At 49.2% G+C, this 20,384-nt stretch overlaps 1 protein-coding gene across 4 annotated transcripts in view; it reads right to left on the reverse strand.

Annotated features, from left to right (window-relative positions):
• The window catches only part of SNX29 (sorting nexin 29), a 586,208-nt gene that overhangs the window by 26,123 nt on the left and 539,701 nt on the right, over window positions 1-20,384 (reverse strand). The window lies entirely within an intron of this gene.

Genomic DNA, 20,384 nt, shown 5'->3' on the forward strand with positions numbered 1-20,384 from the left:
AGCCGGCTGGGACTGTGCACCTGTTGTGTGACAATGGGTTGTTGCCATCTGTATGCACTGGAAGCATGTGACACCCTTGCTCTGGGGGGGGGCAGGTCTTCCAAATGTAAAGAGGGCCACGTGGCAAACCAATTTCTCAGTAGTACTCTTTGGAGTTGCTTGAGAGCAGAGGCCCTCTCCCTGTCATTGCCTGCCCCACCCCTTCCTTTTTTGTACTGATCATTTTTTGCTCCTCTGAGGGCTGGCAGAGTGTCTGTACTTCATAGCTATACTAAGGAAATGGGGCCTCATAGAGATGGCTACCGCAGCCCAGGGCTGAGGGCTGGCACAGTGCATTTCGTGGCTGTGCTAGGGGTGTAGGGCCTCATAGAGCTGGCTACTGAAGCCCGGGTCTGCTGCTTCCTAGCTGTGCCACCTTGGACAAGTTACTCAACCTCTCTGAGCCTCAGTTTCCTCATCTGGAAATACAGTGAACAAGGGATGATGATGATAACATCTAATGATTATTGATTACTGGCCCATTGACCACAGGGCCATGGCCAGGATTGCTTTCAAAATACATGAAAATAAAGGGGTTAAGATTAAACAGTCACAGGTAAGATCAGGCTGGTTTGGTTTTCCCAGGGCTGGGCTGGGAGTACAACCCGAAGCGCTAGGAGGATGAGAGCAGGGATGAAGAGGAGGTAAATTCCCTGCCCCTCCATCCACCCATCCCTCCAATTAGTACTTACTGTGCACCATTTCAGATCCTGATAGTTCAACAGCAGATAAGACAAAACACACTTGAGTTCACATGACAGGAGTGAAACAGTCCTGGGTTTGAGTCCCCAGTCTGTCACTTAGCTGTGTGACTTTGGACAACGTATTCTTCCCTCTGCACCCTGTATTTCCTCATCCACAAAACAGAGCTAACAACCTCCACCTGGCCTGCATGTGGGCATTTCCCCAAGGAGTTCTTGCTGAGTAAGTCGGCATGAAGCAGTGGTCAAGTGCTTGGGTTCTAGAATCCTGGCTCTGCAGTTTACCAGCCATGGGACCCAGAGCAAGTCCCTTCACCTCCCTGGGTCGAAGTTTCCCCTCCTATTGAAGGGATGGTGGAGGGAGAGAATTCGAGTGACAGCTCTCTCAAAGGCTTCGTGAGAAGTAAATAGAACCTGGCATGAATCTGCTGATCACAAGGGCTGATGTGGAGTCAGGAATGACAACTCATTAAGAAATGCCTGCAGAACAATGAATCCCTCAGTGGAACATTCCGGAGAATATTCCTAGGCCACACAATTACCCACAGAAAAATGCCATCTAGACCCCCCCTAACCCCAATCACAAAATGAGCCTCTTCAGAATAAGACAGTGTAGAGAAAGAAACTTCCAAGTCTTCGCAGCTGACAGATACTTAATGTTTGAGCAGACATGCCCCATGACGCCTTCCACTCCCCAGCATCACTTCTCCTTTCCAACAGTACTGACTTTTGGTGCCTCGTGACTTCGGGGTCCACCTTCCCTGACCCTACCTGAGCATCAGGAGACAACTTTCCCATGTGGCCTGGAGGCCATTCTCAGAGTCTAAGGTCCTGAGTTGCAATCTGGGTGTGGTGAGGAACCGGCTGCCGTGGTTCTGGGCCCTTGGCTGATGTGCACACCACCCCTTCCCATCCACTGTGCTCTTAGGAATGATGCCAGTGAAGATGGTAGGATTACGGACTTCTTTACTATAACAGCCTTTCGCAACCAAATCTGCTGAAAGACTTTTGCCCCTGCAAATGTGATTCCTATGGCTTTGCAATGTGATGAGTCAACGGGGTCTAGAGTCCGGGGCCTTTGCATGTAACTAATGGCGTGACCTCTGCTAAGACCATTTCTCCCAGCAGATGGGCTCCTCGCTTAGAACAAGAGGGTGCTGGATTCCACCTTCAGCAATCCAGGATAAAGGAATACACAAGCTCTTGTAGTGTGGTAACAGGATGTTCCATCACTGGCTTCTCTTCCAAATATGAAGGTGTCCCTGTCTCATGGGCTGGGAGAAATCTCTAGAGCACCAGACACATCTTGGAAAATAAACTTGGAAAATCTCCCCCAATCAAACCCACTGCAACGCCAAAATTCATTAATTCCCGTGGTTAATATTTTCCAATACGACCGCCTTGTCGAATGCAGGCTGGAAGCGCGTCTGGAGACAGATGGCACCAGCTGCGGAGTGCTGGGGCACTGCCCACTCCATTGGGGAGGATAAACTGGGACGCGCCACAGAAGCGTGATCTCATGGCTCAGTGGGCGTGGAAGGCTGGGCCAAAGGTGTCACAAGCTTCTTACACAACGACTCGCCAGCACAGGTGGCTGTGGCTTTACTGACAGCTGTACACCAGACCCCGCAGCATGAACATATGTTTGCCCACCCACCTTCTCTCCTTTCGGGGAATCGTGCCCCCTCCTTCTGGAACGATTATGTTCAGTCCATGAGCTTAGGTGGGCTGAATGCCCTGCCCCTCTGCCCCAGATTTGGCTAATCAAGGTGCTCCACTCCCCGGGCCACAGGCATGGACCCAGATGTGCTGATGACCCAAGGCTGCATCAGTCAGAATCTCTCTAGAATTTCTGCTGCAGCTCTCAGGAGCAACAGGATGAATGAGATTTTTCCTAGGACTTTTACAGGAGCTGGAGAGAACACTCATGTTTCAGGGCCTGGATCGAAACCATCCATAAGGTACGCAGCTGCCAGGATCCATCTTTCCACCACACAGAACAGGCTTGAGCGTGAAACCAGCAGGGTCCTGGTGACAGTACTGGAGCCTCTGGATCCAGCCACTCCTGAAGCTAGCCCTGTCCCTGGACTTCATAGTTACATGAGTAGTAAGTACTCCTTTTCTGCTTCAAGCTAATTTGAAGTGGGGCTCTACAGTTTTGCTAAGCAGAGTCCCTACTGACACACACCATGTTTCTGAGACCTCTGCAGAATCAGGCATGTAGCATTTCTGAGTATCTCTGATGGGTCCACACACCTTACTGGATGCTTTTACTTCCCTTACCTATTTAACTAATACTTTGTTTAAAAAAAAAAAGAGAAAGAAAAAGAAAACAGGCAGCGATAGTCCAGGGCTTATCTGCACAGGATTGAACAGTAAAAGAGACTGGGACCCACACCAGCCTGGCCCCCAAGTCCACAGTCCCAACACTCTGCCTTCAAACAGAAATTTAAGTGTTAGACCCACACTGGGTGCGGTGGCTCACACCTGTAATCCCAGCACTTTGGGAGGCCGAGGCAGGTGGATCATTTGAGGTCAGGAGTTCGAGATCAGCCTGGTCAACATGGCGAAACCCCGGCTCTCCTAAAAAGATAAAAATTAGCTGGGCGTGGTGACGGGCCCCTGTAATCCCAGCTACTCAGGAGGCTGAGGGAGGAAAATTGCTTGAACCCGGGAGGCGGAGACTGCAGTGAGCTGAGATTGTGCCACTGTACTCCAGCCTGGGTGACAAAGCAAGAGACTGTCTCAAAAAAAAAAAAAAAAAAAAAAAAAAAAAGTTAGACCCAAGTTCTAACAGCAGCTCTAAAACTTCCTAGCTGTGTGATCTTGGGCAAGGTCCTCCATTTCTCCATGCCTCAATTTCCTCATCTATAAAATGGGAATAACAATGGATCCTACCCCTCTTAGAGCTTCAGATTCCATGAGACCCTGCATGGAAAAGGCTTAGCGCAGGGCCTGACAACCAGCAGAAGCCCAGGCAGTGTGGGCTGAATTGGAAATGGTGGCTCAATTTAGGGATCCGTTGGGAAAAGACAATATGGCAGGATTTGGACTAACCGGCAACTAGGAATATCTTTGCCAAACTAATTAAAAAAAAAGAAAACAGAGCGGTGCCACAAACCTGAGCCCTTCTGGACTCATGAGACAAGCCAAGTCTCTGAAGTGCATCCAGCATCCTCCTGTGTGGGCCCAGGATGTACCGCAGGCAAAAAATCAGCGGAAAACAGCTGTTGCTTCATCATGATAAACATTTATCCAGCATCGACTGGTTTCCAGGCATGTGCTACAAAGCTGGGAGAAGAGGGGAACAGGCGAGGTTCCTGGCCTCGGCACCTTTCCATCCCAGGGGGTGGGAAATGCAGGCCAGCACCAGGCACTGGCTGCCACAGTAGGGGAAAGACAGGAGGTGACAGGAATCCAGAACCCACTCCCCACCCAGGGTAGTGGTAAACGGGTGCGGCACGGCTGCGTGAGGAGCTGGCTGAAGGAAGATGCGGTGGAGCCCGATAGAGATGTGGCCCAGGGTGGGACCTCAGGGTCGAGGTCCGGAGTGGAGAGCGATTAGGCAGCCTGACAAGGGAGGCTGATGAACAACTACACGCTGGAATGGTTATGACCTGGGACTCGGATCACAGAGGTCTGGGTCTGAGATCCTGGCTCCATCACGCACTAAGTCTGGGTCCTTTGAGACGTTGATGACCCTACCTGAGCCTCAGTTTCTTTATCTGTACAGTGGGCCTGCATATGGTAACTGCCCTCACAGGGAATTCTGTGAAGATTAAAGAAGGTAATTCTGGCACTCAGAAGTGCTCCATCAGGGCTGACCATCCCCACAGTTAGCTGTATTCCCCTGCTCCTGTCATTCTCTCCCTGACGTGATACGATACATGGTTCCATAGTCCTTCTTTCCATGCACCCATATTCCATAATACTTCAGGACAGACAATGCTGAGGAAGGGGTTCCAGGTCTGGGTATGATGTAGTAAGGTCACCTCCCCCTGTGTCTCCCACCAAGTCAGCTTTCAAACCTGCAGCAGATGCACGAGGCAGCTAGTCAATGACTCAGGAAAGTGAACAGCAGCAGGCAGACTGCGGAGATGACCAGCTGTTGCTGTCCCATCAAACCTGCAGTGAGTTCACCATTTTTCCCCTCTAGCATCCTCCAGCCTAAACTGCAGACTGCTTGACCCCAAAAGTTGGGCAGGGGATGAACAGACAGGGCTCTCAGAGAAGCCCTCCAGCTCTGGCTCCAGGAGTGGAAAAGGGGACTCCTATGCTCAGAAAGGATGGAGGGGATCTCGTTTTTCTTTTTTTCTTTTCGCCCCTTCTCTCATGCCTCAGCCTGCAGCGGTCCTCAAGCACCTGACACTCTCGGGGAGGGGGCAGTAAGATCAGTGGTTCCTCAAGGATGCCCAGGTCTTCATCCCTGGAGCCTGTTCGTATGTCAGCTTCTATGACAAGAGGGACTGGCTGCTGTGGTTACATTCAGCCTTTTGAGATGGGGAGATGATCCTGGACTCTTCAGGTGCACCCCGTGGAATCTCAGGGTCCCAGAGTAGTTGCTGGGAAGCAAGGAAGCGGCCATGGCATGGGCAGCTTCCAGGAAGCCGGGAAAGGGATTCTGCCCCACGGCCTCTGGAAGGCACCAGCCCCGCCGACACCTTGACTGCAGCCCAGTAAGACGGATCTTGGACTTCCGGCCTCTACAGTGGCTGGAGAATAAATCTGTGCAATTTTTAGCCACGAAGTTTGTGCTAATTTGTTATGGCAACAATAGGAAATTAACACAGGGGAAAACTTTCCTCTTTAATCAGAAGAGCTGTGGTCCCAAGAGAGTGGGGCCAACCCACAATGCCTCTCTTTTGTCCTGTCCTCCTCCACTCGACCTTGGGTGGGGGGCGGTGGAGGGTTGGGAAGCGCTTAGCCATGGGAAGTAGGTTAACCTTGACCCAATCCTTGCACCTTAGACAAAAGTCCGCTCAAAATGAATCACAGATCTAAATGTAAAGCTATAAAACTTTTAAAGGAAAACCTAGGAGAAAATCTTTATGACCTGGGTTTAGGCTACCAGTTGATAGACATGACACCAAAAGTATGATCTCGGACACACACACAAAAAAATGAATTTCATCAAAATTAAAAAGTTGTCTCATGCAAAAGACACCGTTAACACTGAAAACTGAAAAGACAAGCTGAAGACTAGAAGAAAATATGTACAAGTCACGTGTTCGACAAAGGTCTTGTATCCAACATATACAAAGAACTTCCAAAACTCAACCTTTGTAAAACCACAAACAGCCTAGTTTCTAAGAATAGGCAAAATACTTGAACACACACTTACTTCCCCAAAGAGGATGTGTGAAAGAAAAATATGCACGTGAAAAGATGCTCAACATCATCAGTCATTAGTGAAATGCAAATTAAGACCACGATGAGATATTCTGCATCCTTGTGAACAGCCACAGTAAAGAGTCATGACAGTATCAAATGCTGCCCAGGGTGCATAGGAACTGGGCCTCTCGTACACTATGGGAATGCACAGTTTTTTACATTTAGCATAGGACCCAGTCATTCACTGTTAGGTATTTGCAGTAGAGAAATGAAAACTTTTGTTCACACAAAAAGCTGCACTTGAATGTTTCCACCAGCTCTATTCAAAATTGCCAACAACTGGAGACAACGCAAGTATCCTTTATGAACAGATGAAAAACCATGGTATATCCATTTAACCAAACACTGCTCAGTAATAAAAACAAACTGCTGACTCACCCAACAACTTGACAATTCTCAGACATGCTAAGTGAAAGACGCCAGCCTCAAGAGGTTGCTTACCGTATGATTCCATTTATATGACATTCCTGAAAGGACAAAACTAGAGGGGTAGGGACAAGGGCTTAGGGTTGGGGGAGGGTGCGGCTAGAAAGGAAATGAGGGAAAAGCATGAAGAAGCTTTTTGGGGCGATGGAACTGGTCTATATCTTGATGGTGATGGTGGTTACTCAAATCTATACATGTGTTTAAATTCACAGACCTGAACAAGAACAACAAAAGTCAATTGCACTGTATGTTAATTTAATTTTTTTTTTGTGAAAGTCAAGGCAAGCAGGGCTCTGATCAATCTATTAAACTTCGCTCTATCCCAGAATACACAGAGTGATGTCTTTCTGGGCCCCATTGTGGATTCATGGATGGTTTGGGCTCGATTTACTAGTCTGTGTTCCATCTTCTCCCTCCTTATAATATCACTTGCCTTAGCATTTCACAGCAGTGCTACACACCCAGAGACACCCTTTCTCCTGCCTAGAATAGGTCATTAATCTGTGCGAGTGCACAAATGGCTCCATCATCTACCCTTCTCTGTGCCCCTCCTTTGCCACGAGGCTTTGCAGTGCCCTCCCACCCTGACTCTGGTTTCTACCTTGTGACCCCCCTTGGCAATGGGACATCAGCCGATGTGACATGCTCAGAGCTTGGATGGTACCTGTATGGGTGGGCTTGCCCTGTCTGTGCTCCCTGCTGTACGTACCCAGGCTGGCCTGCTTGTCTTGGGAGGAGGATGAAAGATCTGTGGATCTTTCTGTTTCACAGCCCAGTTTTTCCATTCTTCCTAGTCAAGGCCATCCTGCATCCACAGCCACCTACTGATTCCCAGACACAGAAGCCAGCTCAGCCAAGACCAGCTATGCCTCCTAGCCCATCACCTGATGCATAAGCAATATGTTATTATCACATACCAACTTGAAAGTATCATAGATGTTTGTTACACAGCATCAACATGGCAGGAGATAACTGATAACCAAATCAAGTAACCATTTTCAGTTATCACTCCCAGACATCATTTTAAAAGTGCAAGGGGAGGCCGGGCGCAGTGGCTCATGCCTGTAATCCCAGCACTTTGGTAGGTCAAGGCAGGAGGATCACCTGAGGTCAGGAGTTCGGGACCAGCCTAGCCAATATGGTGAAACCCTGTGTCTACTAAAAATACAAAAATTAGCCAGGTGTGGTGGTGCAAGCCTGTAATCCCAGCTACTGGGGAGGCTGAAGCAGGAGAATTGCTTGAACCCGGGAGGCGGCGGTTGCAGTGAGCAACGATCGCGCCACTGCCCTCCAGCCTGGGCAACAGACTGAGACTCCGTCTCAAAAATAAATAAATAAAACTAAAAAGTGCAAGGGGAAATGCAGAAAGCTATGAGTTTGCTTGACCTACTGAGAAGAAACCTCTCACCAAGATCAATTATACTTCAGCAGGACAGGACGATTTTGGTCTATAAATGGCAGACAATTTCCTTTTTCTTTTCTTTTCTTTTTTTTTTTTGAAATGGAGTTTTGCTGCATTGCCCAGGCTGGAGGGCAGTGGCGTGATCTCGGCTCACTGCAACCTCCGCCTCCCAGGTTCCAGCGATTCTCCTGTCTTAGCCTCCCAAGTAGCTGGGACTACAGGCACGTGCCACCACACCTGTCTAATTTTTTGTTTTTCTATTTTTAGTAGAGATAGGGTTTCACCATGTTAGCCAGGATGGTCTCAGTCCTGACCTCGTGATCCGCCCACCTCGGCCTCCCAAAGTGCTGGGATTACAGGCATGAGCCACCACGCCCGGCCACACAATTTTTGTATGCTGTGGACACACCTCTCTGATATAGGAGACATTTTATTACTTTTTTGTTTGTTTGCTTAAACAAAGCCCACATAGGATGGAGGTCATTGTGCCAAAAATACCTAATCTGCTTCCCTTTTGCCGAAGTGAAGTTTCAGATGCTCCAACGTTTAAAAATAAAAGACATGAAGTAGGGCAAGCAATTGTAATAATGTCTAAGCTGCCAACTCAAATCATTTTGGGACTGAAGTGAGAGTTTGAACAAAGAAGTAAAACCACAGTCAAAATTGCTTCCCTTTGAGAAACTCCAAGTAGGTAATATTTCCTTTAAATCCTCTCAACGAGCCTGTGAGATCTCTGCCACTATCCCCATTTTATAGAGGGGGATGCTGAGGCAGAGGTCAGGTTCACAAGGCTGCTATGTAGTTGAGCTGGAATTGGAGCCCAGGTCTGTTTGGCTCAAAGTCTTGCTCTTTCTGTCACGTACCAAGCTGCTGCTGAACTCCTGTAAGAAATTACGAACAGCGCTTTGGCTTAGCCACTATACTGAAATCTGACCACGTACCACGCTAACCAGTTTACTGAGGTGAAAAGAAGGTCCATTATTTTAGGTGTGCCCGGCACCTTGCAGTCTGGTCTTTGGGCTCAGCAATTTAGGGCCTGGCCAGAGGGATGGCATCTTTATGCTAACAAGATCCCAGAGTCCCAGCCTCCGAGATCGACCTGACCAACACCTGGGAGGAAAGGGAGTGACCGTGGGTGGAGATACATGGATAAATCTACATTGTCTCCTAAATATGCTCAGTGAATGCGCCTGCTGTGTGCTCCCCCGGCCCCCAGGCCCTGATCAACTCTTTTTTTTTTGAGATGGAGTCTCACTCTGTCGCCCAGGCTGGAGTGCCGTGGTGCGATCTTGGCTCACTGCAACCTCCACCTCCCAGGCTCAAGCGATTCTCTTATGTCAGCCTCCTGAGTAGCTGGGATTACAGGTGTGCGCCACCATGCCCGGCTAATTTTTGTAGTTTTAGTAGAGATGGGGTTTTATCATGTTGGCCAGGCTGGTCTGAAACTCCTGGCCACCTGATCTGCCTGCCTTGGCCTCCCAAAGTGCTAGGATTACAGGCGTGAGACACTGTGCCCAGCCCCCTGACACCTCTTAATACCAGCTCTGCCCTGGATCTAAGGAACCCAGAAATTAGCTGTGTACACTCCTGCTAGCAAAGAAGCAACCCCTACTGCAGCCACAGCTAAACTAGTTAGTGTGTACTCTGTGCTAGGTATGAGTTCTTCAACTTTCCGGGATAGGGGCTATAATTAGTCCCATTTTACAGAGGGAAAAATAGAAGCATGAAGTCCCTAAAGGTTCTAATCCAAGATCACTGATACAGTAAATGGCATGGCCTCGCATCAAACCCAAGCCTGCACAACGGCCGCCCTCCTTCTCACTGATAAGGCCATGCTGCTTGTACCTTTGATGTGAAAGTAATAAACAAGCCTCGTCCCCAACCTGGACAGTACGGCTTGTTTCCTGTTGCATTAGTAATTTCTCAACCTGCCTTCCCAGAACAAGCGAGTGAGAAAAACATCCTCAACTCTGTCACAGCAAGTTCTCATGTATAAAAAAGAAAAATAAACACACGAAATCCTGTTCTTACTCAGCAAGCCGTAACCTGCTTTATCTTCTGAGTGACGCCTGCTAAGCCAGCAGATTGTGCGCTCACAGGCGAGTGCCAGGGCCAAAGCTGAGCTTTGTTCACCCTTCTCTCTGGTCCAGGCAAAACATCCTGGGTGTGTGACATGAATGAAGACAAGGGGTTTGGCTCATGGGCAAACAGGTTAGGAACGGGATGGCTCCAAGTGGATGTCCAACAGGTATCAAAGACCCCTTTTCTCAGCTGGGATCAAAGCTCTCAGAAGTTCCTTAATCCTCCCCAGCCCCATTTTCTAGCGCTTTCTACAATTAACCTCAAAGAAAGGGAGATGGGTAGGACCTTGGACAGCACCAATAGGCCTCCCATGGCCAATCTAAGCACCAAGAGGCCACAGCGGTGGCAGGGCTTATACAGTGGCTACGGCCTCTATACTCTGAGGACCTCCAGGGGAGACACGCAGTGGTGGAAGATGAGTGTGACCAAGCCTGACTTCATTTCCTAGGGGCACAGAGGACCCACAGTTAAAATGCAGGACCTGCAAATCCCCAGCCCTGAAGATATTCAGGAGTGCTCTTTAAGTGCTTCATTTTGGTGTGACGGTGACAAAGGGTAGAGGCTTGCCGATCGTGCACACCCAGCTCACACTCCCCACGCCGCCATATCCCAGCTGTGAGACGATGGCTTGGCCATGTCACTCTGTGAGGCTCCGTTTCCTCATCTGGAAAAAAGGGACAGTAACACCAACCTCAAAGAAAGGATGTGTGAACTTAATAAATGAAAAGCTGGCTGTGCATAGTGGCTCATGCCTGTAATCCCAGCAATTTGGGAGGCCGAGGTGGGTAAATCACTTGAGGCCAGGAGTTCGAGACCAGCCTGGCCAACACAATCAAACCCCATCTCTACTAAAAAAACAAAAAAAACCCCAAAAATTAGCTGGGCATGGTGGCACATGCCTGTTATCCCAGCTACTTGGGAGGCTGAAGCACGAAAGTCACTTGAGCCTGGGAGGCAGAGGTTGCAGTGAGCTGAGATCACACCACTGCAGTCCAGCCTGGGTGACAGAGTGAGACTGTCTCAAAAAATAAAGAAATGAAAAGCTCCTGGCCTAATACCTGGATCCTGACAGGTGCTAAACACACATTGGTTTCTCCTCCCTCTCTCTTTTTCTTGACTGCGGAGTCCCAGTGCTTTCTAGCTGGTTTTACAAGACCCAACGAGTGAGCTTCTCAGGCCAGGTCTGGGTTTCTCAACCTTGGCACTGCTGACGTTCGGGTCAGATAACTCTGCTGTGCAGGGAGGAGGCTGTCCTGTGAGGTGTAGGATGCTCAGCACATCCCTCGCCTCTACCCACTAGATTCTGGTGGCACTGTCCCCCATGACTGGGACAACCAAAAACTGTCTGCATTCATTCCCAGCTGTCCCTGGAATTGGGGAGTAAGGCAAAATTGCCCTTAGTTAAAAACCAGAGGGGTACAGGCATAAGGAAACCCACTGGGGTTTAGTAGGGCAGGGGGCAGTGAGTGACAGGGGAGTGGCAACCCAAGAAAAGCAGAATCAAAGGTCCTCTGACAGCCCCTCTGCAGGGAACTCCTTCAGGTGAATTTTACCCATGAACAGAATTTGGTGGAAGGCGACTATGACCAAGCCTGGCTTCATTTCCTAGGGGCACAGAGGACCCACAGTTAAAATGCAGGACCTGCAAATCTCCAGCCCTGAAGATATTCAGGAGTGCTCTTTAAGTGCACTTATTTGAATTTAACAGGTGAGAACACCAGACTTCCTTTTCAACCCTAATAACCTGTGACCGATTTCCCTAAACTGACACAACTGCCCTCCAGAGACCCACTTTTCTTGGTGAGCTGCTAAAAGCAAAACAAAAAAAAACCCAAAACAAAAACAAAACCCTCCATAATCACTGGCTGTGTTCTTTCTACAGGTAACCAAGTGCAGCCGCTGGCTACACAGAAAGGACAAGAAGCCAAAGGAGCTGCCATAGAGAAGGTGTGAGAAGCGCAGGACACCTCGCCGAAGAGCAAGACATTTGGCTGGGCACAGAGGCCCTCTTTGGGAACACGTCTTCCACATGGAGGAAGGGAGCAGGTGTGCCAGCGGTGCTTGGGCACTGAGTGGACATCTCTAGCCCGAGGATTATTCCAATGGACCCTTTTTTCATGGAGTCCAAATTCTTTTGAGGACCTCAGTCAGAACCGCAGGAGCCGCGTTGCCCCGAGGCCTGGTGTTGGAGCTGTCCTGGTCAGCACCTCGTCATCGTGATCCCCTGGGGTCAAGTGGGATCCCCTGCTGCCCTCATCCTGCACTCTTCACATGTTAAACAGCTTTATGCACCGAAGTCCCCTTTTGCCCTGGAAGGCTTTTGAGGTACAGTGGACCCCATGAGGCCCACAGATGTTTTAAGCAAACAAAGGAATTTCCAACCAACTTAAACATCAGACTTTATATCAAGATGTGCATTTCTGCCACCTCTTAAAAAGGTTAAGGACTTTTATCCAGCTAGCTGCAGTTCTATATAACAGCAATCAGCCAGGTAAGCAGTGGCCAATCCCTTTAGATGGGGTCTATGAGCTGCACTCCACACCACTCCCTGCTGACAACTTAATGGCTTAATTCACTTACATGACCCACCCAGACCTACAGGCACCTGAGTTTGCCACAACATCCCAGTCGACAGAGGTAAATTTGGGGTGCCTGTAGATACTGGAAGATCACAGAACCAAGGCCCCAATTTGGGGTGTCAGTCCAGGTAGCGGGGTGTCTCCTCCCTCCAAATAATACATCTAGTTGATAATAATGAGGCTGAGAAAGTAAGAAATGAGGACAAAAGGCTGCAATGGCTGATGGGCTGCTCTCTGATGAGACAGGTCTGTCCAGGAGCCTCATTGCTGGGGGTTGGGAGGGGGGTGCAACATTAGTGTGTCACCTCCTGTGGTGTGCAAATACGTATCAACACATCAGAAAAGGGGCCAAAGATTCCATGAGCCCAAACAGCCTCTTAGCATCTAAGCTATCCCAGGACCCACAGGGCCACAGGTACCAGCCCACAAACGGTGACCGGGGCTGACTTTCCAGGCAGCTGCTGCGGATTCTGCAAAGTGCTCCACATGAGAATAACCTGCCCTTTGGGCAAAACAGCAGCAAAGTGTCCTCTCTGGCCTCAGATGGCCGCCGGTTCCAGAATCCAGTTTGTTCAGAGAGTCCCTGCCTGGCAAAGGTGGCCACGTTTCTAAGCAGAGCTGTTGAGTTGAACGTATCCCTCCCAGAGGTGTGATGTGGGCCGTGGCTTGCAAAGGCACCACCGTTTCCCCTTGCTGCCCTTGATAACTTGTTGGTGGCACTCTCCCATAGTCGAGGGGCACAGGGATGCCACCACAGCCGCGCTGCGCCACCTGCTCCCTGGGTCCGCAGCCAACTTGGCAGCAGAGGAGGACAGCCTGCTATTTATTCTTAACACTCTGGGGCTAGATGTTGATTCTGCAGCCCTCTTATGCAGGCTTCTCTGGGAGACACTGATTCCCCTCGCTAGGCTGACCAGGCTTTCTTCGGCTTTCGCACCTCCTCCCGCCTCTGCCCCGTGGGCTCCAGTCTCCTGCCCTGTCCCTAGCTTCCGTCCGAGGCCAGTACCTCTTCCTGCCCTCTCTTTCCCTGGGCACCTCACCCCGACCTTGTAACCTCTGCAATCCCCCATATGTCAAACAATTCTATGTTTAGGGAAATCGCAGCCCAAGAGTGTTTCCAAATTCTTGAGAGAGACTGGGATTTGAGATGGTGAAGTCAGAATTCCTGCAACTTCTTAGGAATTCTCCAAATTATAAGTTATTCTTAAACTATTACTAACATCCTTCCCACTACTTACTCATTATCCTAGAAATCTAAAACTGTTCGCTTAATAATATTGAGTTTAGTAGGATTTGTAAAACACGATAGCTTAGAATGAATCTCCAAACGCTGGGAAACACAAGTGAACGCTGTTGGGTGCTGCTGAGAGAATCACGCAACATGGGCACCTCCTAGCAGGGCTCATGGCGCTACAGAGTCTGGTGTCCAGAATGCCAATTTAAGGACTTATTGTGCTTCCAAAACTTGTAACTTCTTGGAATGCCACTCACAGAAAGTATACAATTCACATAAACATATTAGTATTTATTTGCAAGAATGATTCATTGTTTGCAGTAGACAGAGCCAGGAACACACAGTTGGAACATGGCGTCAGTACAAGGCAATCCTGACTAATGAGATCGTGACCATGTCTCTCCCATGTGTTCCTGTCCTGGTACCCGCAAACGCCGCCTCAGACCTGCAGCTCCGTGTATTGATACCTCCTGCTCCTGCCTCGGCTCTGTGGCTGTGGATTCCTCCAAACTGTGATTGCTACACCTTAATTTTCAGTAGGACAATTATAACACACTTCTCGAATCTCTTGACTGGTTTTTCTTGTGATGTGAGATGGGAGAAGACTTACATTTCCGGAGGCATGCCTGGGAGGAGCTGCCTCCTGAAGCCAGCTCAGAGGCGGCCATCCTAGGACACGTTTACTCTGCTCTCGCCTGGCTCCGGGCCTGCCTTCAGGATGCACGTAGACCAGTTTCCGACCCCAATGCTTCCTTTACGTCTCATCTGCTCCTAAGTGGGTTTCCCCTCCTTGTCCCCTTGACCTCTCTGCACCCAGATGTTCAGCCTCAAAAACTCGGCATCTGCTGCTGCTCTCCTTCCATTGCTCCAGCGGGAGGCCTAGTCACCTACTCAAGTCTCACCGTCCTCATCCCAGAGGGTGGCAATGCTCCTGCTGTCCCCTTGCCATGAGGACCATGGGGCAGATGCTGCTGCACACCTAAGACGTGGGGCCCCATGTCCCCTCTTGGTAGGGCCTTCCAAACCCACGTCCCCCTTTCCTATTGGCCATCTGGGTCAGGCCCTCCCCGCCTTCTGTCTGCAACATGATGAGGGCACCCTAGCCCATCTCCCAATCCATCCACTATACCCAGTCCTGGCGTGCTCTTTGGAAAGCACAGCCCTGAGCTCACACACCTGCAAGGGCTCCAGCCCCCAGAGACCAAGACCTCCATCCCAGGTCCCAGTGTGCCCTGACCATAGGGCCAAGTGCCCTGTTCTGCAGCTATAGGGGATGACTTGGGGTTCCCTGCCCCTTGCAGCTGTTCTGCACCCCTGGAAAGAGTGGCTTCCCCTTCGATCCAGATCAAACCCTGCATATCAAATTGGTATAAGAGGGTGGACTTTAGTGATGTCGGGAAAAGTTTAAAATGTACATACCCTCTAAGCCAGAATGGCTTCTACACATCAAGCTTGTAGCTCTACCTGCCAAAATCTGTATGCATTGAGATGTTCCAGACTACAGTCTGAGGGAGAAAAATCTGGAAACCTCTTAACTGTTCAAGTAGAGCAATGGTGAAATAAATTAGGAAACAGCCATTACAGTGGATACTCATCAGCTTTCAGAAGGACTGAGCCAGTTTTATTAAATTAAGAAAAGCGGCCAGGCACGGTGGTTCACGCCTGTAATCCCAGCACTTCGGGAGGCCAAGGCGGGTGGATCACCTGACGTCAGAAGTTTGAGACAAGCCTGGCCAACATGGAGAAACCCCGTCTCTACTAAAAATAAAAAAATTAGCTGGGCGTGGGAGCGGGTGCTTGTAATTCTAGCTACTCGGGAGGCTGAGGCAGGGGAATCGCTTGAACCTGGAAGGCGGAAATTGCAGTGAGCCGAGATTGCACCACTGCACTCTAGCCTGGGCGACAAAAGTGAAACTGTTTCAAAAAAAAAAAGAAAAAAGAAAAAAAAAATAGAAAGGCAAATTTCAGAACAGTTGAGTTTCTATTTGACTTACCTAAGTATTGATGATTTCTGCAAAGTTACACGAGAGACTTGACAGTGAGTGCGAGGGCAGGTGTGCACACGGGGTGGGTGCTGTTTACTTCCTCATCTTCTTTCTGTGGTGTTTTAGGGTTTTTCCACACTAGAAGTTCATCACTTTCCCTAAAATATCTGCCCCCCATAATCTCTTTCCCCGAGGCTCCCTTTCTGTTGGTAGAAACAGTTACACACATACGGTGCTTACTATGTGTGATGCGCTGTTCTAAAAGCTTCTAAGAGACCACTTTCCTCCTTAGTAGAAGAGCCAAAGACTACCAGCGACTCCAAAATCAACACCACACTCTCCATGTGGCTACCAGGGGTCTCAACACACCTGCCTTAGAGGGCCAGGTGGCTGATGTAAGTCAGCAGAGCAGGCCAAGGGGGAAAGCAAGACGGAGTAGTTGGAACGATGCCGAACTGTGACATGCTCACCCAAGGAAAGTGAAGTGTGTGGACATTTTATTGAACACACACCTAACCAGCAGGCCCGCGGGTTTGAGATCTCTTGCACAGCATCGCCACTCCTTCCTGGCAACTGGGCAATGCTGAGGAGTTTGGAGTCTGGAAGGTTCTGGTCAATCCACAAAGCAAGAGAAGTCAAAAGTTGCTACTTCTTGTTAGCAGTGACTTGCAAAGCAGCTTAGGTTCAAGTGACCCCCGCAGTGCACAGGTCAGGGCGTGGCATCGCTGAGCTAAACGTAATCTGCTCACTGGGAGAACAAGGCAGCTCATATTTCAGCAAAACATGGATATATTTCACAATCCTAAGAGAGAATGCAGCAGCAAATGGGGGCGGGGGCAGGGGAAACCCAAACTGGGTTTTCTGCTGAAAATCCAGTTGGGAATTTCTGCTGTGACCTACATTACTCTGCCGCTTTCCAGCCCCCCAACTTTCTCTCTCCTCAAGGAGGAGCAGCAGAACATAACATATTTCCCAAAGTTAAATTACTCTGCAGAGAACCATCTTAATAATGTGCTAAATGACAGCACAGCAAATCACTGAAGCTGTCACCGATTTGCAGTCCAGTCTCCCTGAGCGACTTCTCGGAGTCTGAGCCTCCCTCCACGAACGAACGGCACCTCACATCTCCCTGGGTATGTCCGCCATCTGCAAAGTGTCACGTCTCTCAGTAAGCACCCTTTCCCCAAATGTCAGACGGCGAACACAGCACGGGGTTTCCAAAAGATGTGGGCGTTGGGAGGCTGGCACTCACTCATCTGTTCCTTGTGTTGGGGAGTAGACTCTGGTCCCTCCTCTGGGCCACACTGATATACAGAGTTCAAAATAGAAAAGAAATGCCCCACTTCCCACCGGCCTACTTTCCAATTCAGAGCTGGCATTAACAAGGGAGGCAACGGGAGGCAGAGGGACTGGGAGGAAAAACTCAACCTCCCCATTCTTCAACTCAGATTTGTGCAGATGGCAGATTACTTAGAAGTCATGATGCCTCTTATGGAACACAGTGAAATATGGACACGTAAAATGGAATTAAAAAATGGAAGAGTGTGTGTGAAAGCAGGTCCCATCTAATACTGGACTGAAACTTTTAAGTAGTATTTGTGAGGAAAAACACAAGCAATTTCTACCCACTGGCTTTTATCTTTCCTGCCCACCTTCTGAGCTCCCAGACTGGAATGGGACGACCATTCCTGAAGCCGATCAGTGGCCCTGTTCATAGAACACACAGGGCACAGTATGCAAACCAAAAGCATCATGAGTAACGTGGAGTGTCCGCAGATTCAAATGGAGGGGCCTTGGGAGCAGTGGGGAAGAGCCAGGACTGCAAACTCCAGAGCCGTCATGCCGGTAAGTGGTCCACCCAAATATATGACATAACCAGGCAAACGGCAGGGCAGGGGAGGCTGGCTCAGTGCCCGCAAGACAACAGGAGTTGGGGGTTCAGTGGACACGGGGCACCCAAGTGTGGGAGAGTGGGCGAATGGGGCTGTGACCAATTCTTCTGATTTTTCAAGAGAAGCTAGGCTGGGCAAGGTGGCTCACACCTGTAATTGCAGCACTTTGGGAGGCTGAGGTGGGTGGATCACCTGAGGTCAGGAGTTCGAGACCAGCCTGGCCAACATGGCAAAACCCCATCTCTACTTAAAAAAATATATACAAAAATTAGCTGAGCATGGTGGCACGTGCCTGTAATCCCAGTTACTTAGAGGCTGAGGCAGGAGAATCGCCTGAACCCAGGAGGTGGAGGTTGCAGTGAGCCAAGATTATACCACTGCACTCCAGCCTGGGCAACAGAGTGAGAACTTGTCTCAAAAAAAAAGATGCTTGACATCTGGATTTTTTTTATCTGACACCTAATTTTTTGATGTTGACAAGTACTTGAATTAAGAAAAATAAATAACAAAACAAAACCCCACTATACTGGCTAAATAAAATAAGTTGGAGAATCAGGCTCAGTCCGCAGGCTGCAGGCTTCCCACCTACATCCCAAAAACATGGGCTATGGTGCCAAACACCCTAGGATCCCATTGTGCTGGGTGGGGACCCCGGGACCAGCCAGGTCACCCCTTTGAGCCTCACTTTCCTCATCACTATGAAATAGATTTCACTGGCTTTCCAGAAGACGAGATGAGATGGGTGCTGTGAAACGCGAGGCTGGCATCCACAGGAAAATGGGGGGCCCTCTCTTTAGTGAACAATCCAGTTACGTTCAGTAACTCAAATGGACTTTCCAGATCCTAAATCAACATTTGAAAGAACCAAGGAAAAAAATCCGTCAAGATTTATAAGAATCATAATGCTTTGGGGTTTATTTCCTTAGCCAGGAGATTTTTGTTTTGTTTTTTTTAACCAGGAATCTCTCAGGCTCGGCTTTCCAGCTGAGACAGCAGCCTCGCTGCTTTCTGTGGGCAGCACATGGAGAAAGGACACGATCACGTGGAGATTCGTCAGCACGGGCAAGGCTTGGCTGTGCCTCATCCATCATTGCCCCAAAATGAAACAATCCGTACATTCCGACCTGTAATCCCATCCTCCTCAAAAAAGAAGAAGAAGAAGGGAGCAGTGTGATTTGGAACAGCGAGGAACGCCAAAGAGCTTTTATTAAAAGAGCTGTTTAATTTCAACTGGGGTCTAGACCAACATGTAGTGAAAATTCCAGCATCGACACTGTGTCTTTTGCCACAGTCTCCCACTGAAATTCTTGTTCTGTAAAGTCCATACATTGAACCTTGTGTTCTGTGAGGTTTCTCTCTCAGCGCTGACTGATGGCAACCAGCGTGGCTGAGATTCACATCACGCCAAGAGGCTCGCATACACGTGCTGTTTTTACAATTCAGCACACGAATGTTTGGGAAACACTGGACCGGAGAGGCCTGGGCTGTGGAGCCCTGTGGGGGGTGGGGGACACTGACTTGCAGATGGGGCAGTGTCTCTTGCTCACACTGTCAACATCAGGAGCATCTTAGGAGCAACTTGCTAACTCAGTTTTCACCGGGGAATTCAGCCGATGTGCAATGACTCCGAGACACACCCCAGGCTGCCTGTAAGCGGATGCCTCTAAGAGAATGAGAACTCCTCACGTGAACTATCGCGGCCATTTCCAAATACTGAGATCAAGGCCCTGGCATCACAAATAAAAGGAGAAAAGGAAAATAAAGCGTTCTAGATACTGTCGTCTATTCAGGATAAAAAGGCACCTCTTATCAAAGGCAGCACGACACTATGATGTCTTCTCACAAAAACCCTAGAACAATGATAAAATCTAAGCAACCATCTTGGAGACAATTTCAAAGGGCCTAGGCAGGGAAGACGGGCAGCTGCTCATGTCTATCTGGATGGTACTGCCGGGCACACCCCACAGACAGAAGCACAGCCCACAGAAGCCGGCTCCCAAAGGTGCACCCCACGGAGAGGAGCAGAAATCACCCTCTGGTTTGAACCCAGCATCACCATCAGAACAACTGTTAAAGAGCTACAGTGACAGGAAACTTATTTTACCCCAGCAAATCATACAGATCACACCGAGCCAGAACAGTGCTTCTCGAATGAGTCCCGATCCCACAGGTCTTCTCTACGGACTTTCACGTTTCATGTTTCTATTACGGTAAGATTTTAGAAATAATAGAATTACATTCTGTAGCATCTGAAGACTATAAAAACCAAGTTGGGCTTGATGATCTTGGTTCCCCTAATTCCAAGGATGTAAATGTCAGAGGTCCCAGGTTATGACAACAGAGTGGACTAATCAGTGGTAAGGCAGTGACATCAAAAGGACGGCCCGATGTTTCCTGGCAATGGGACCAGAGCAAAGGGGTGGATGAGGTCAGCATGCCTGGCATGTGGCAGGTGAAAAGAAATCACTGCATGACATTTCGAGCCAAGATTAGCTTTCTTGAAAACAGTAGCATCCACTGGGTTAATTGACAATTTTGAAGTGTAACGATTTTTTTTTTTTTTTTTTTTTTTGAGACGGAGTCTTGCTCTGTCGCCCAGGCTGGAGTGCAGCGGCGCAATCTCAGCTCACCGCAACCTCTGCCTCCTGGGTTC

Source organism: Macaca thibetana, chromosome 20 (assembly GCF_024542745.1).
Source record: "Macaca thibetana thibetana isolate TM-01 chromosome 20, ASM2454274v1, whole genome shotgun sequence".
NCBI lineage: Eukaryota > Metazoa > Chordata > Mammalia > Primates > Cercopithecidae > Macaca > Macaca thibetana.